Here is a 17,677-nt window from a genome sequence, read left to right on the forward strand (position 1 = left end):
AGAGAGAGGGTGAAAGAGAGAGAGAGAGAGAGAGAGAGAGAGAGAGAGCGAAAGAGAGAGGAGAGAGCGGGGAAAGAGAGAGAGAGAGAGAGAGAGAGAGAGAGAGTGAGAGAGAGAGAGAGAGCGAGAGAGAGAGAGAGAGAGAGACTGTCAAGGAGAGGAGATTAGTAACAATGAGCGGGCTGAAAAAAATTATTCTAATGTATTCTGACCACACAGTCCACTGGGTGAGTTGTTCTTAGAGCATGTCAACTTTTCAGAGAGGAAGAGGGGAGGGAGGAGGGGCTGGGAACAGTGAGACAGTGGAAGGCAGTATCATTCTCCCGCTTTTGAAAAGGAAGGAATAATGACCCGAAACTTTTAAGCCAGTGGAGGAGAGGCTCTCTGGAGAGGTGAGGAACTAGCAGCCCTGATAAACAGTCGTGTCCACACCCACAGTAAACACAAACACAGTGTAGGAACACACTATCTCTCCCCCTCTGCACCGTGAACTCCTCCAGTCCGGCCCTACAGCACATCCAATACCTTCCTCTTCCCACCTCCGCACAACCCACAATGCACTGCTCTATCATCATCAAAAAGCACTCTGAGAATGAGGGCGAGAGAGAGAGAGCGAGAGAGAGAGCGGGACAAAGTGCTAAACGAGCAATAAAGCTGACAGCAGAGAGAGGCCATTCATCGTGTCGCCAGAGAAGAGGCTCCAGAGCTCAGACACTCGCTAGCACCGTATTTACACCATCTATTAGAGGACAACACACACTGTACGTCACTGCAACCATAACACAGCACTACGTGGTCAACAGTGGAGGCTGCTGAGGGGAGGACGGCTCATAATAATGGCCGGACCGGAGCAAATGGAATGGCATCAAATGCATGCAAACCACTCATAATGCTCCAGCCATTACTATGAGCCCGTCCTCCCCAACTAACGTGTCACCAACCTCCTGTGGTGGACAACAATACATGACACAGACAGAAAGAGGGGAAATGAAGAGAGATTGAAAGAAAACAAAGAGAGAGGAAGGAGAATGGGAAAAGGGCATGACAAGAATGGAAACGGAATAAGCCTAATAAAGACCTGAGGAAAAAGGACGACAATGAAAAACAGGAAGAATGGATGACAGAGCAGAGAACCACAACCGAAAATAAGAGAAAGATGAGGCAGTGAAGTGAACTGACTGCTAATCCTGCCCCTTCAGCTTGGCAGCAGAGAGAGAGAGACAAGTTTCTCTGTCATTGTGTCACCTGCTTGGAGGGATGGGAGGGAGGGAGGGAGAGGCAGGGTGGGAGTGATGGCAGGCAGGAGGGAGGGAGGGATCGTGTCACTGGCAGGGCTGGGACAGGGGGGACTGGAGCCCAGGCAGCAGGAGATTTCCCCCAGGTCCCCCCTCACCTGTCTGTGACCCCAACCCAACAGACACACACACCCAACCTAACCTCGGCTTCAGCCTTCCCAACTAACGAAGTCCTGACAGCAGACATACATGGACAGGCATATGTGCAAGGATGGATGCTGGCACAGATGCCTGAATGCACACAGACACATAGTCTTGCTCTGATTGGGTGCCACCGAAAGTGAACTCACAGAGACCACTCCTCTCTCTCTCTTGCTCTCTCTCTCTCTCACACACACACACAGAGAGAGAGAGTGCGAGAGAGAGAAATATTTTGCCTGAAGCCAGCACTAGGGAACGACAACAGACGTGATGCCCTGTCTGCTCACGTCTACTATCTGTCATAGATAACACACACACACACACACACACACACACACACACACCCTCCTCATAGACAGACCAGACACTCTGTCTCCAAGCAGGTCCTATCAGACAATGCCCCGTAGCCAGCGAGCTCATACACACACATACACACAAAATATATACACATTACACACACACGCACATTACATACTCACACAAACAGGGAGAAAGGGATAGGAGGACTAATTGACTAGGGAGATTGCTAGGAGCTGGCAGGCACGAACACTCCAACTAGCCTATCAGTGTATAAAACCCCACATATCCTAAACCAACAAACACACACACACACACACACACACACACATTACAAAAAAACACACATTAACTTAATAACCCCATGCAAACCCATTTATGACCCGATTAAAGAGCATCATCTTTCCATCCTACTACTTCAGAGTGTTTTTGGACATGGAGTCTGGGGTGCATTGGGAGCTGATAAACATTGTTAACCCTTGCAATGAAAGCACACACACACACACACACACACAGATCGCCATCTGACCCTTTCGGTGCCGTGAAAACACACCCTCCGGTCATTACCAGCAGAGGGGTGTGGGAAGAAGACACAGGTAGGGGCCAGGTTACAGACACTAACCCTGTGTTCTAAATGGCACGATATTCCCTGTATAGTGCACTACTTTTGACCAAGCTATTTACTTGCGTGGCCAATGCATCATCACATCATTGTTTTGTATTTCTTCGTTTTTTTTGTGACTTGAAACTCATCATAACATAATTTTGCAGCACACAATCACATTTATATTTTACAATGTTTTCTGTCACAAGCAATCCACAGGTGATACACTCTTAGACAAAAAGGGTTCCAAAAGGACTCTTCGGCTGTCTCCACAGGAGAACCGTTTTTGGTTCCAGGTACAACCCCTTTTGGTTCCAAATAGAACCGTCTGTGTAAAGGGGTCTCTTATGGGAACAGCCGAATAACCCTTTTAGGTTCTTTCATTTGACTCTCTGATGGCATTTCTATTTAAGTAATGTAACGCGACAGAACTTAGAGAATGTGATTTCCACTGCACTGGGATAGGAGAGCTCACCAAGCATCCATTGAGACAATAAGCCAGCCTTAATAAATACAGAGATGTCTATTAAAGCTGCTCAAATCTACTGCTGACCCCTTGAGATGTGGATTCTGCTGCTCCTGCAAAATGAACAGTTTGTCTTGACCTAGCCGAGAGAAGGTGGGAGGCAATGCAGGTAGATATAGGATAGCAATAACTGGAACAGAAAGGGATGGAGAAAAGAGAGAGAGAGAGAGAGAGAGAGAAAAAGGGAGAGAGGGGTCACAGAGGGAGGTAAAGCTAACAAGAGCTTTGATGCAACATTATCTTTTCACCCTTGCTGTGCTGCCCTAGGTTGTACTCTCCCCTCAACACAGGAGGCTCATAATAACGGCCGGAACGGAGCAAATGGAATGGCATCAAACACCCGGAAAACTATGAGTTTGATGTATTTGATACCATTCCACTGATTCCTCCCAGTCATTACCACGAGCCCGTCCTCCCCAATTAAGGTGCCACCAACCTCCTGTGTCCCTCAACACCCCCACACACTGCCTGCGACACACACATACACTCTGCCTGCGACACACACACACACACTGCCTGTGACACACACACACACACACACACACTGCCTGTGACACACACACAATGCCTGCGACACACACACAATGCCTGCAACACACACACTGCCTGCGAAACACACACACACACACACACACAATGCCTGCGACACACACTACCTGCGACACACACACTGCCTGCGACACACACATACAAACACACACACTGCCTGCAACACACACATGCATGCATACACACACGCGTACCACCCCATTAACATAGTGGGGTAACTATGCAGAAGTCTAGGGAACACTGCACCTCAGAGTCAGTGCCTCAGTCACTGTCAAAATATCAGCCCCTTTCTCTCCCCATTCAACTCAATGAATAACATCTGCCAAACCAGGGACAAAAAACAGAACAGCTCATAGACCTTACAGGGAGACTGGCGCCTTGAGGGTGTGGGTGTGTGTGTGCTTGTGCGTGTGTGTGTGTCTGAATTCGGACGTTTGCACACAGGGCTTAATCTCTGAAGCGGTGTCTAATTTCTAACACAACCCAGAGCCTTTTGGTCAAGCCCTCGTCCAAATTGGAGCCAGGCCAGGTCCTTCTCCCCCTCCCTCTTTCACCCACATCCTCCACATACCCCCACACAGTCCATCACAAGGCTGTTGGCATGACCGTCTCCACAAAAACACTCTAATCGTTCTCCTATCTCTAACAAACAAAACTTCTCATCTACAGTGTGTGGTATCACTGAAGAAAAACAAAATACACATTTTATTAATCGAAGCCCTTCGGGCAAATTGAGAGGAAAAGGAGCAGTTGCTGTCATCTAAGAGACAGTTATTAGATTTTAAACATAACACGCCATAACCTAGCAGTCTGCCTGCAATGCTTTCTGGGGACTTTAAATCATTAGGTTGCTGAGTTTTTGTGTAATTGCCTCGGTGAAGTGAGGAATTCTAACAAAGTGGTAGGCAGGCCCCAACTCCCAGGATCTCCTTAACAACACTCCTGTGAATAAACATCAAAGACAAACAGCTGCCAGCAAGAGACTGTGGGAGAGAGAGAAAGAGGGAGGAACGGTTTACACTATCTCTCTGTGTGTGTGTGTGTGTGTGTGTGTGTGTGTGTGTGTGTGTGTGTCTGTGTGTGTGTGTGTGTGTGTGTGTGTGTGTGTGTGTGTGTGTGTGTGTGTGTGTGTGTGTGTGTGTGTGTGTGTGTGTCTGTGTGTGGAATGCCTCTTAACTGTATCATCTTGTACTGGACTAAGAATAAACACAGAGGACAAGCGGAGCCACAGAGAGCTCATGGGAAGACACACAATATCCTGGACCTGACATCATCAACAGGCATACTTTTTGTGTTACACACATTCTATTATGCTGTAGCTACATATCTATATCAAACACTTATTGCGGATCAGTGGGACGCTCCCATTTCGACAACTTCCAGTGAAATGGCAGAGCGTCAAATTCAAATTAGATTACTATAAATATTAAACTTTCATGAAATCACAAGTGCAATATTTGTTGTTAATCCAGCTGCCGTGTTAGATGTAAAAAAAAAAAAAGGCTTTGCCGCGAAAGCAAACCATGTGATTATCTGAGGACAGCGCCCAGCACACAAATGCATGACAAATCATTTTTAACCAGGGAGTTGCGACACGAAGGTCAGAAATAGCGATATAATTTATGCCTTACCTTTGAAGATCTTCATCTGTTGGCACTCCAAAAGGTCCCAGTTACATTACAAATGGTTCTTTTGTTCGATAAACTCCTTCTTTATATCTATAAAAAGATATAAAGTTTAGCTGGCACGCTTCAGTCAATAATCAGTCAATTCCTTCCTTCAAAATGCATACAAAATTAATCCCAAACGTTACCAATAAGTTACCAAACTTATCCAAAAAAGTCCATCAACGTTTATAATCAAACCTTAGGTACCCTAATACGCAAATAAATTATACAATTTAAGACAGAGAATCGTTATTGTCTTTACCAGGGAAAAATACCAAAGAACGAACTCTCATTCACGAGCTTGGAAACACTACAGCCAAAACGGTAGCCACCTAGAAAAACTACAATTTCGGGCTCATTTTTTCAAAAACCAGCCTGAGACTCTTTCTAAAGACTGTTGACATCTAGTGGAAGCCCTAGGAACTGCAATCGGGCACGATTTCTCCCTATTATAAAAGTGCCAGCCATTGAAATCAGTGGTAGGATTTTTTTTTTTTTTTAGCTTCTGGGCATGAGTAGCAGGCAGTTTACTCTGGGCGCGCTTTTCATCCGGACGTCAAAATATCGCCCCCTATCCTTAAGAAGTGAACTAAAATGTCAACACATTGTGAGTGAGTGAGTGAGTGAGTGAGTGAGTGAGTGAGTGAGTGAGTGAGTGAGTGAGTGAGTGAGTGAGTGAGTGAAAGAGAGAGAAAGGTCTGTTCATGTCTGGGGGTTCGGGGCTGTCTGGGGCAACATCCCTCAGCTAGACAAGGCCAGCCAGACTGGTGAGTAATGGTGAATAGCAGGGTACTGAGGGCATACCTTCAGATGTAATGTCTAGACGTTAGAGATACAGTATAGTTAGTGTTTTCCCAACATCTCAATCTCCATGGGCTGGTATGACACGGATATCTAACCATCACAAGGCCAATCACGCAACCAGTACCACGACAGGAAAACACACAGTCAGCCACGCACATCCGTGTACAGATAGACACGCACAGATAGACATGCACACCCACTTCCTTGGAGACAGAACGAGAGCCCGTAGAGCCAAAGAGCAGCAGAGGAAATGTAATGAGGCCAGATTAGCATCAGAACAGTAGATGCTAATCAGAGAATACGCGCCTCAACACATTCACATTGGGGTGGCGGGTAGCCTAGTGGTTGGAGCGTTGGGCCAGTAACCGACAGGTTTCTAGATCGAATCCCTGAGCTGATGACAAGGTAGAAATCTGTCGTTCTGGCCCTGAAAAAGGCTGTTAACCCACTGTTCCTGGGCCGTCATTGTAAATAAGAATTTGTTCTTAACTGACTTGCCTAGTTAAATAAAAGTTCAATAAAAAATAAAATCCCACAGCACATCAGCACTCATGCAGTCACACACACACACACACACACACACAGCAGGAAGGTAGAAGTCAATGTTCTAGTAACCAACAACAAGAACGTTACCTGTCAGTCCATCTCTATTCCCTAAGGTGTGCTGCTGACCGCATGGTGCAAACTCTTCAGCACTGCTAATGAGCTGTGACTATCTCTGACGCAAGAACTAAAATTACTATTATTACTATTACTATTATTACAAAAATGTCTCAGTGGAAAATATTGGAAGTTGTCAAAGAAAAGAGCTGACTGGAACGTATATGCCTCATGGGTGATCCTTGGAGGTTTGGACCTCTGGATGTTCCAAGTGACTATTTCCCAATCAAACAGAGAATGAAACATTAGCATTAGCGAGGTGAAAGAGAAAGAGGCAGAGACAGAGGCAGAGACAGACACAGAGACGGACAGAGAAGAAAGACATTGCCATACCTCACCAGCGGGTGACCAGCCCCAAATCCCAGCATTGTTGGCAGACAAAGACTGTGTTAAGCGTACGGATGAGGGAGGGAGGTGACTGCTGTGCAGGCGTTGTGGGCCGTCAAATCTGTCTGGCTCATGTTTATTTTTTTAATTGAACCTTTATTTAACTTGGCAAAGTTAATTAAAGAACTAATTCTTATTTTCAATGATGGCCTAGGAACAGTGGTTTAACTGCCTTGTTCAGGGGCAGAACGACAGATTTTCACCTTGTCAGCTCGGGGATTCAATCTTGCAACCTTTCGGTTAAGAGTCCAAAGCTCTAGCCACTAGGCTCCCTGCCGTGGAGACCGTGGAGACCAGGAAGTCAATATGGAGCCACAGAACCAGCCCTGACTTCTTCCTCTCTTTTAGAGAGTTGTTTAGAGGCAGGGAGCCGAGTCAGTGTGTGAGAGATCACGGGACAGGGTTGACAGAGTGATGACACTGCTACGGAGGCTAATCTGTGGTGCTCTATAGGGGGATGGCTCTCTAGATGGTCAATGGAGGCATGTTATCCATTGTCTCTAAATGGATACTCACAGAGCGCGCCCTTGTTACAATACAATGTGTTTACACACCGCTCAGCTTTACTGCCTGAAAGTCAATATTCAATGTATTTCTGCTGATGATACACATACACTCAATCACTGCCAGAAATCTACTCTCTCACAGACATACAGTACACACTCTCCGATCTTGCTGGCAGTCTGACATGTGGAACAACACCGGATGGAAGTGTCTAAAAATGAGACCTTGAGAGATGTCAGGAGAGGTGTGATGTCACTGACTGCTTCTAAGTGGAGAGAGAGAGAGAGAGAGAGAGAGAGAGAGAGAGAGAGAGAGAGAGGCCGAGTACATATTTTCCACAGGCAGTAGAACACAGGTTGTGTTTCTCTCAGCAGAGAAGCAGTGCAGAGCGGAGTAGCTGGTCTGGAAAAGCAGGTTTGAGCTCCACAACAGATGATGAGGAAACCAACTCATATATGGTGTAAATAAGGGTACATCACCTCCCTTGACCTCTACAGAACCAGGACTACACTTGGCAACAATAAATACTAAGTCCAATGGAGAATTTAAGAGAAAGGGGAAGGGCACTTGTCCTCTTCGAAGTAAAAAATCTGTTGTAAACACATCGAAATATTTCAATGCACAGAATAGCATATCAAAACCTCTACTCATCACGGGCCAACACACAGCTTCCCCATTCTGCTGACATGTAAAGTTTAATGTGTACACAATGTGAATTCAGTGTGAACTGAATCTCTAACAGATGACAAGGTGGGGGCACTGAGTATGGCGCCACCCTCGTGTTTGTGATGGAAGATCCAATTTGAGGCAGACACAGACAGACACATACACACACACACACACACACAGCATAACTCCCTGTTAAACTCAAGGTTGAATAAACACACACACACAGGCCAGAGACGGAGAGCGGGAAAGGAAAACATTTACTTTGAAGAGCCAAAATGATACAGAAAACAAAAATCTCGTAAACACAATTACCTGAAACGATGGGCTGAACTTGCCTGCTCTCAGAAAAAGGCTATAGTTAAAGACATTTAGAGAGGCGCTTGCAAAACATGACAGTCAGACAGACAAGCAGGGGGCCGTGAACCACGCAGAAAGGAATCGGGGAATACATGGCCAAGGTGAAAAGATGAGAGACGAAGTTGTAAGAAAGAAAAGCTACAACATTGTGGTGTTAAAGTGTGTGGAGTGCATTCATAGCCCCCACACAAACATATATCCCCCCCCCACACACACACACGGCTGCATCTCTGTGTCAACAGGATAAATGATTCAAGTTGAGCCTGATCCTCTGTAAATGCTTCAGAGCACTCAGGAGATCCACTCTTCAGTCATTGAGGGAGGGAACACAGGATGTAAGAATGAACCAGGCTCAGAGTACAACTGCTGTCCCTCTGGGCTGATATGTGCTGAGAGTACCTAAGCTCTGATTCAGGAACAGTATTTGCCCTCTAGTTTACCAAAGGCTTGAGCGAGGACACAGATCCTGGATCAGCAGTTTGGGATCCGTCCATCCATCCAGATAAAGGCATGGACAGACAGAAGTGGAACAGATCATACCAGTATCATAGTAAACATCCCCTTCAGTGCCTGTAAAAAAAAGGAGCTGATATGTCCATATAGTTGACATTACTCCTGATGATGACATCCTCTATGTCCATATAGTTGACATTACTCCTGATGATGACATCCTCTATGTCCATATAGTTAACATTACTCCTGATGATGACATCCTCTATGTCCATATAGTTAACATTACTCCTGATGATGACATCCTCTATGTCCATATAGTTGACATTACTCCTGATGATGACATCCTCTATGTCCATATAGTTGACATTACTCCTGATGATGACATCCTCTATGTCCATATAGTTGACATTACTCCTGATGATGACATCCTCTATGTCCATATAGTTGACATTACTCCTGATGATGACATCCTCTATGTCCATATAGTTGACATTACTCCTGATGATGACATCCTCTATGTCCATATAGTTAACATTACTCCTGATGATGACATCCTCTATGTCCATATAGTTAACATTACTCCTGATGATGACATCCTCTATGTCCATATAGTTAACATTACTCCTGATGATGACATCCTCTATGTCCATATAGTTAACATTACTTCCTGATGATGACATCCTCTATGTCCATATAGTTAACATTACTCCTGATGATGACATCCTCTATGTCCATATAGTTGACATTACTCCTGATGATGACATCCTCTATGTCCATATAGTTGACATTACTCCTGATGATGACATCCTCTATGTCCATATAGTTGACATTACTCCTGATGATGACATCCTCTATGTCCATATAGTTAACATTACTCCTGATGATGACATCCTCTATGTCCATATAGTTAACATTACTCCTGATGATGACATCCTCTATGTCCATATAGTTAACATTACTCCTGATGATGACATCCTCTATGTCCATATAGTTAACATTACTCCTGATGATGACATCCTCTATGTCCATATAGTTGACATTACTCCTGATGATGACATCCTCTATGTCCATATAGTTGACATTACTCCTGATGATGACATCCTCTATGTCCATATAGTTGACATTACTCCTGATGATGACATCCTCTATGTCCATATAGTTAACATTACTCCTGATGATGACATCCTCTATGTCCATATAGTTGACATTACTCCTGATGATGACATCCTTACAGAGCAGGTGAAACTCCTGTGACTGTCACACAGTGCAGGTAGCCTGGCGGTTAGAGCGTTGAGCCAGTAACCGAAAGGTCGCTGGTTCAAATACCTGAGCAAGGCACTTAACCTTGAGCAAGGCACTTAACACTAATTTGCTCCAGGAGCACGGTACTACTGTGGTTTACCCTGTAAAACATTTCACTGCACCTTTCCGGTATGTGACAATACAACATTATATTTTTGTATTTTTTTTTATAGCACTTGAGGTAATCACATAACATCACTGAATCTCCAGCAACGTTCTGCTGGAAAACACTTTTCAGCACATCCACTGTCAGAGAGACTGTTGAACTGTGGGACAGTGATAGTCGCTGGGAACTGGGTACTATTCTGCCATCCATCAATGAAGATATACTAGTAGTACAGGCCAGGGTCAAATGGAGAGAGAGTCAGGAAGAGAGAGAGAGAGAGAGAGACAGGAAGAGAGAGACACACAGGAAGAGAGAGAGACAGGAAGAGAGAGAGAGAGGAAGAGAGAGAGACACAGGAAGAGAGAGACAGGAAGAGAGAGAGAGAGAGAGAGAGAGAGAGAGAGAGTGAGTGTCAGGAAGAGAGAGAGAGAGTGTGTCAGGAAGAGAGAGACAGAGTGTCAGGAAGAGAGAGCGAGAGAGAGAGAGAGTGTGTGTCAGGAAGAGAGAGACAGAGTGTCAGGAAGAGAGAGAGAGAGAGAGAGAGTGTCAGGAAGAGAGAGAGAGAGAGAGAGAGAGAGGGAGAGAGTGTCAGGAAGAGAGAGACAGTGTCAGGAAGAGAGAGAGAGAGAGAGAGAGAGAGAGAGAGAGAGGGAGAGAGTGTCAGGAAGAGAGAGAGGGAGAGAGAGAGAGAGAGAGAAAGGAAGAGAGAGAGTCAGGAAGAGAGAGAGATGGAGAGAAAGAGAGAGAGCTGAAAGACAGAGAGAATGAGTAAGGTGCGGGTGCGGAGTGGTCCCTGTGAGCTCACTTTCGGTGGCACCCAATCAGAGCAAGTGCTCCATCAGGCTGGCTGGCTCCACAGACAACCACCACAGCCCCCCGACAGGGTCACCATCTCAGCCTGGCCAGGCCTCATCCATCAGGCCAGACAGCTATCCCATTAGCACCGCCTCAGCCTCAGACACGGAGACGCACAGAGGACACATGGGGACACACTCCGGGGACGTGGCACACCGGGGGAGCACACAGGACATGCACACAGACACAAGGGACTAGGCTCTCACTCTTACTCACAGATTCACCAATCCACACACTCACAAATGTTCCTTTCCCCAGCCTAAAAAAACCCACACCCATTTAAACTACACAAATGTACTTCCTCTGCTTGCCTTTCTGAAGAGCCCTTATGCGCATTCACACTTAATTGATCCGTGATGATGTTATCCATTCATATGCTAAATGTTTTTCATTTTACAGTAGCACAATCCCTTTCCCCTTAAAAAATGCTTCGGAGTTAGTCTGGAGATGTAGCTGACATGAAAAGCTAGTCATACTACACATAGGAAACAGATATGCTGCTGCATGGTCGCACCGTCCCTGGTCTTGCAGTGCGTCACGGTGCGGGCCGTCTCCGGACCTACCAGCGTGGAGAACTGAAGTTGCTGAAATCAAAACAAATCAATGAAGCCCAGACTCAGGGGAGGCGAGTGGAGGAGGGGAGCCTTCCACTCCGAATCACAGCATGAAAAAGGCTGTGGAAGTGATGTGGGAAAAAAACAAGAGGCAACGCAGCCATGCCTGCCAGTAGGCCTGACCACACAGAAGCAGACACAAGAGAGAGCAAGTGTGGGGGGGGGGGGGCAGAGATGGAGACAGGAAGAGAGGGTAGAGAGAAGAGAATGAGAAGAGGGAAATGCTGGAAGCATTGAGAGAAATCTTGTGCACACAGAGAAGGAGTCACAAATGGATATAGCAAGACGAACACACACGCAGAGAGAGAGAGAGAGAGAGAGAGAGAGAGAGAGAGACATTTCCTATGCCAATTAAGTCCCTTAAATTGAACTGAGAGGGAGAGAGAGAGAGAGGCATAGAGAGAGAGAGAGAGAGGCATAGAGAGAGAGCGAGAGAGAGGCATAGAGAGAGAGAGAGAGAGAGAGAGAGAGAGAGGGAGAGAGAGAGAGAGAGAGAGAGAGAGAGAGAGAGAGAGAGGCATAGAGAGAGAGAGGCATAGAGAGAGAGAGAGAGGCATAGAGAGAGAGAGGCATAGCGAGAGAGAGAGAGAGGCATAGAGAGAGAGGCATAGAGAGAGAGGCATAGAGAGAGAGAGAGAGAGAGAGAGAGAGAGAGAGAGAGAGAGAGAGAGAGAGAGAGAGAGGCATAGAGAGAGAGAGGGGGTCTGGATATGCTCAGCCAGTGGAGGGAAGGGAAGACAAGGTATTGTGGCAGGGAGCTGGACGCTCTGTCGGCTCAGCAGACAGACATGCAAGCAGGTAGGCAGGCAGGCCACTACACTCTGTAAGTTACAGATGTGGAATGCGGAAGACAGACCCTGGTGCTAATTACAGGCCCTCTCTTTCTCCTTCCCTCTCTCTCTTTCTGCTGTCAGAGCGTGGCTGGGCCCTGGCTGCCTGCTGGAGCCAGAGCCAACCAACTAGAACCAGACTACTCCCACAATGCCCTGCTCTCTCCCAGCTCCAGTCCCCAGATGCAACAGCAGCAACAGTGAACAGCAAGTCAGCTAGTCTCCACTGGAAACATACTGCACAAACACTGTCTGTCTACAGTACATGTCTGTATGTCCGTCCGTCTGTTCAATCTATAGGCTAAATCACTTGCACCACTCAAACGTCTGGCAGTCTATTTTATAACGTTGATCATATCTGCGCACGCATGTGGAAGGGTTGGTATGGTAGCTCATATTGTTGTTGAAGGGGTGTTGTATTCAAACAGATGACTTCCACATCAGGAGCATGTGGAAGGTTGGGAACTTTATGGCAGAAACATTCCTCCGCGTCCATCTATCGTCCTACTCTTTGCATCCCCATCGTTCTCAACCGCCGTCCATCTATCATCCTACTCTATGCATCCCCATCGTTCTCAACCTCCGTCCATCTATCGTCCTACTCTATGCATCCCCATCGTTCTCAACCTCCGTCCATCTATCATCCTACTCTATGCATCCCCATCGTTCTCAACCTCCGTCCATCTATCATCCTACTCTTTGCATCCCCATCGTTCTCAACCGCCGTCCATCTATCATCCTACTCTATGCATCCCCATCGTTCTCAACCTCCGTCCATCTATCATCCTACTCTATGAATCCCCATCGTTCTCAACCTCCGTCCATCTATCATCCTACTCTATGCATCCCCATCGTTCTCAACCGCCGTCCATCTATCATCCTACTCTATGCATCCCCATCGTTCTCAACCTCCGTCCATCTATCATCCTACTCTATGCATCCCCATCGTTCTCAACCTCCGTCCATCTATCATCCTACTCTATGCATCCCCATCGTTCTCAACCTCCGTCCATCTATCATCCTACTCTATGCATCCCCATTGTTCTCAACCTCCGTCCATCTATCATCCTACTCTATGAATCCCCATCGTTCTCAACCTCTGTCCATCTCCCTCTTTCTCCAGGTGCTGGTTACTGCCACACATACAGTACCCCCCCCCCCCTCCCCCCTCCCGGCTAGTATGAACGTATAGCATGCACCCCTCTCTCTCAGAGAACACACTAAATGGTAATGTGGTGTGTACTGGTGTACTGTATAGTATGCCATGCACTTGCACTCTAACTTACAGTAAAGCACATAGCTTAGCTCCTGCACCGCCCTCATCGCACAGCACATAATGTTCTCAATGATTTATGTGGTCCTTTACAGTATATTCTCTCTCTCACACACATGCCTTCTCTCTCAGACACACACCATGTCTACACACAAAGAGCTTCTCAAAACTACACAAAGAGGAACAGAAAAATACTATATTTTTCTTTCTCTTCCATACCCACACGCATGTCCACACAAACATATTACACAGATAATGTATGTGGATACAAATCAGCCCAAAGCTCCCAGAAAACAGCACAGGCCGTGGTGACATTGACACACAAGTCATTGTTTCCCTTGATAGCAACTGTGTACTCTTCTTCCCGCCATAGCAACAGCAGCCGTCCGGCTCCACATTGCCCTTTCTGACTCATTTCACAGTAAGACAGGAGCATATCGATCATACAGAACGCTACTAAACCCACTGCAGCATAGCACAGCACAGTCAGCCCTCACCCTCAGGGGAACACGTACGGTGTACGCCATCTCTGCCAGCATACACACCAACACAGACACACAACATGACCACCTCTGCCAAAAGACCAGGGGGGGGGGGGGCCAACATGGACCGTTGGAGTGGGAGGACAGATGTGCCTCCCCATTACTCCTGTAATCTCCCAGAACCCAATCCAGTGTGTGTGTGTATGAGTGTGTGTGTGTGTGTGTGTGTGTGTGTGTGTGTGTGTGTGTGTGTGTGTGTGTGTGTGTGTGTGTGTGTGTGTGTGTGTGTGTGTGTGTGTGTGTGTGTGTGTGTGTATTCAGAGGGAGTTAACTGCCTATACCCAGAGCCCACACTGTCTGAGTTTAATTGCACGTTTGGCTGTCTGTAATAACAGCAGACAGTTGGAAACAAAGTGATGAAATTTCACTGTAAAATACCATAGACACCACTGTAAAATACCCCTCTGAACCACTGACCCTGGACCTGCCATACTCTAATATACACACACCCCGCTCTGCTAAACACCAATGAGCGGTCCATGACGGTAGCACCGGCAGAGAGAGACAGACAGAGAGAGAGGGGGGTGAGTCAGAGAGACCGTATCATGTGAAGGGTTGCTGTTACATAAATCAATGAACACGGACGGACCTGTCCATTCTGTAGTTGTTGAGAACCCTGAGTGAAAGAGCGAATGCAGGCAGATCCACAGTCATAGATGTATCCTAAGAAGATTCATGAGTGACGTGCCATACTCCTAATGTTCAGTATGGCAGGGAGGAGATAATGGTGGTGATGTGGGTGAGGCTATTGGCTAAAGTAGTGTGATATCCACTGGCCTGCCTGTCATCCCTCCTCTTACTTTTTGGAGCAGAACAAAGTATTGATGCCCACATGAAGACATCACCGGTTGGCATGCAAGTTGTGCCAGGCAGCCAAGGCCTGGAATTGATAGAATGATTCAGTGTGCAGCAGCCGGGAGAGAAAGTGCTAGAAAGTGCTCTTTGTCTCTGCAGTAGCGCTGCTCCAGATGAATTGCATTGACTTCTCTCCTCATTGTTGATCTTCTCGAAATTGAACTATTGTTTAGTGTGGCTCCAATAGATCTGATGTCCCACCGGGTTAGCGTTGGAAAAAACCGCGCTGGAAAAAACAGTCTGTCTCTATACCTGACAGCTGAGCCACGCGCACGCACGCACACACACATCAGAAGCATAACAGTAGGATATACAAACATTGTAATATAATCATGTCTCTGCATCATTCATAACACATCAATAATCACTCTCCCAGCGGGAGTTCAGCTATGACGCAAACAAACCCCGACAGCGGGTCGTGTGTTACAACAAACAACTGTGTGTGCACAGAGACAAGACACGATCCCTGGAACTTCACGTAGGACGCAAGGCAACTCTGCAAGGCCATGTCTGACATGTTGCCCCTCATCTCCTCAAGTCCTCTTAGAAATCTACTGCATGATTTCTACTTTCCTATAAAAGAAATGGTCCTTGTTCATTAGGCCACATACCTCCTCCCCTGCGCGCGCCACACGCAGTCGCAATACAATGTTTACGCCCACTATGCCTATAGAATCATTTATATAGAATAATTTGATTTCCCGGCTACAGGTTAATAAGTTATTGTACTGTCATCTATATCTCAAAGCGGTTTACTAAAGATAACTACTGCAGAAAACATCCACTGAACATCCACTGTGGACCGCACTCGCGCCAGAAATGTAGCATTCTGTTGAACATACTTATCAAGCTAATTTATTATCCGCTCTGGAGGACTTTATTTATGGCCAGCGAGATAAGAGGAGACACGGTTTCATTAGCCGGGTGAAACATGCCCGTTTATCTGCAAGAGAAAAATACTAAAAAGGTACAATTTCACTTTAATTAGGCTAATTGTCTTGGGATTTACAAGGTGCCGGGAAACTCCACATTATTGAGTTGTTATTACACCGTCAGTGGAATTTGCTAAATGTCACCAAATTACATAGGCCTACTTTAAGTCCTGGTTTATCTATTAATCCAAAATGTTATAACAGGCCTCAGCATTTTGTTAATTTCACATGTAGACAACATGAAATAAATCTGAATTATTTAGCTCTATTATGAATTAATTCCATTGATGCAATACCGCTCATTATTTTATATAAATACCAACCTATAACATGTTTGTAAAACATGAATGTTAAATATCTCTTTATCTCCACACACACAACGCGGGCACGCGCTTTTTCGTGTACATTGCTTACCGCCAATCGCCCACTCTCAATCAATAGGTCTTAACCAATGTAGAGAAGATAAACGATCAGCCCAAAGCCATACCCGTCAACTATTTATGCTATAAATGTATATAGCCAATAGTTAAACATAGCCATTTAATGATGAATAGGCTAAGAGGAAAATACAGTTAGTCTTATTACGTGTAGCATTTGGGGTTTATGCAGCCTACAATTGGCGATTAGAGATGCATAATGGTAAAGAAAAAATAAATAATAATAATAATATATATATATATACACTACAAATAAATTTACAATAACAAGCATACCTTCCCAAAATATATTCCTTCCATATGCATAATTAATTAAAACAAGCTGACATAGTTGCAGTAGGCTTTTAAACAAAATAGCATTATAGAATCATCTAATAACATCCATGTTGCAAGCAATGCAACTTGGTAAAAGCAACACCTCAAACAATTGCTCAATATACACATAATGTGCACCATGTTATACACACAATGTACACCTTGTTAAACGATTTAACGTTCCAAAACATTTACCTGGGTGACGAAGTCCTGAAGGGGCGCGGCGGTCGGTGCTGAGCAGCTCCGCTTGTGACCTTCAGGCAGGATGGGTGGAAGCCACAACTATCGAACTGAATTGGTAATAAATGCAACCTACGCCACCTGACAATAATTCCATGAATCGACGGAGAATAGGCTGCCTTCTGGCTGTGTGGTTTTATTTGTGACGAACGCGCCGAGGTGATTCGCTCTTCACGGAGAACTGGCTTCGGTATGTTCTGTCCAGTCCGGCTGGCGCTGCTCAGAGCTGTACCAATGACTGTACAGGGCTGTACGGAGCGGATCAGAGCTGCAAACAAAATAGACACAAATTCAACCAGCCACGTTTCAGTAGCCACCCTTTTACCGTAAAACTCCAAGAGCTGCGCACATATCATTTATTCATCATTTCCAATTGGGTACTCATTCACGGTGAGAGCAGCATTTTACCATATTGATACATTTCTACCGAAAAAACTGATTTAAGCATCTTAAAATATTGAAC

At 45.8% G+C, this 17,677-nt stretch overlaps 1 protein-coding gene across 1 annotated transcript in view; it reads right to left on the reverse strand.

Annotated features, from left to right (window-relative positions):
* Positions 1-17,471, reverse strand: part of LOC109895283 (docking protein 4) — a 48,833-nt gene extending 31,362 nt beyond the window's left edge. The window contains exon 1 of the mRNA XM_031830766.1: positions 17,170-17,471. The gene's annotated coding sequence lies outside the window, so the exon portion shown is untranslated. The remainder of the gene's footprint in view (positions 1-17,169) is intronic.
* Positions 17,472-17,677: the final 206 nt, after the last annotated feature.

This window comes from Oncorhynchus kisutch, linkage group LG8 (assembly GCF_002021735.2).
Source record: "Oncorhynchus kisutch isolate 150728-3 linkage group LG8, Okis_V2, whole genome shotgun sequence".
Classification (NCBI taxonomy): Eukaryota; Metazoa; Chordata; class Actinopteri; order Salmoniformes; family Salmonidae; genus Oncorhynchus; species Oncorhynchus kisutch.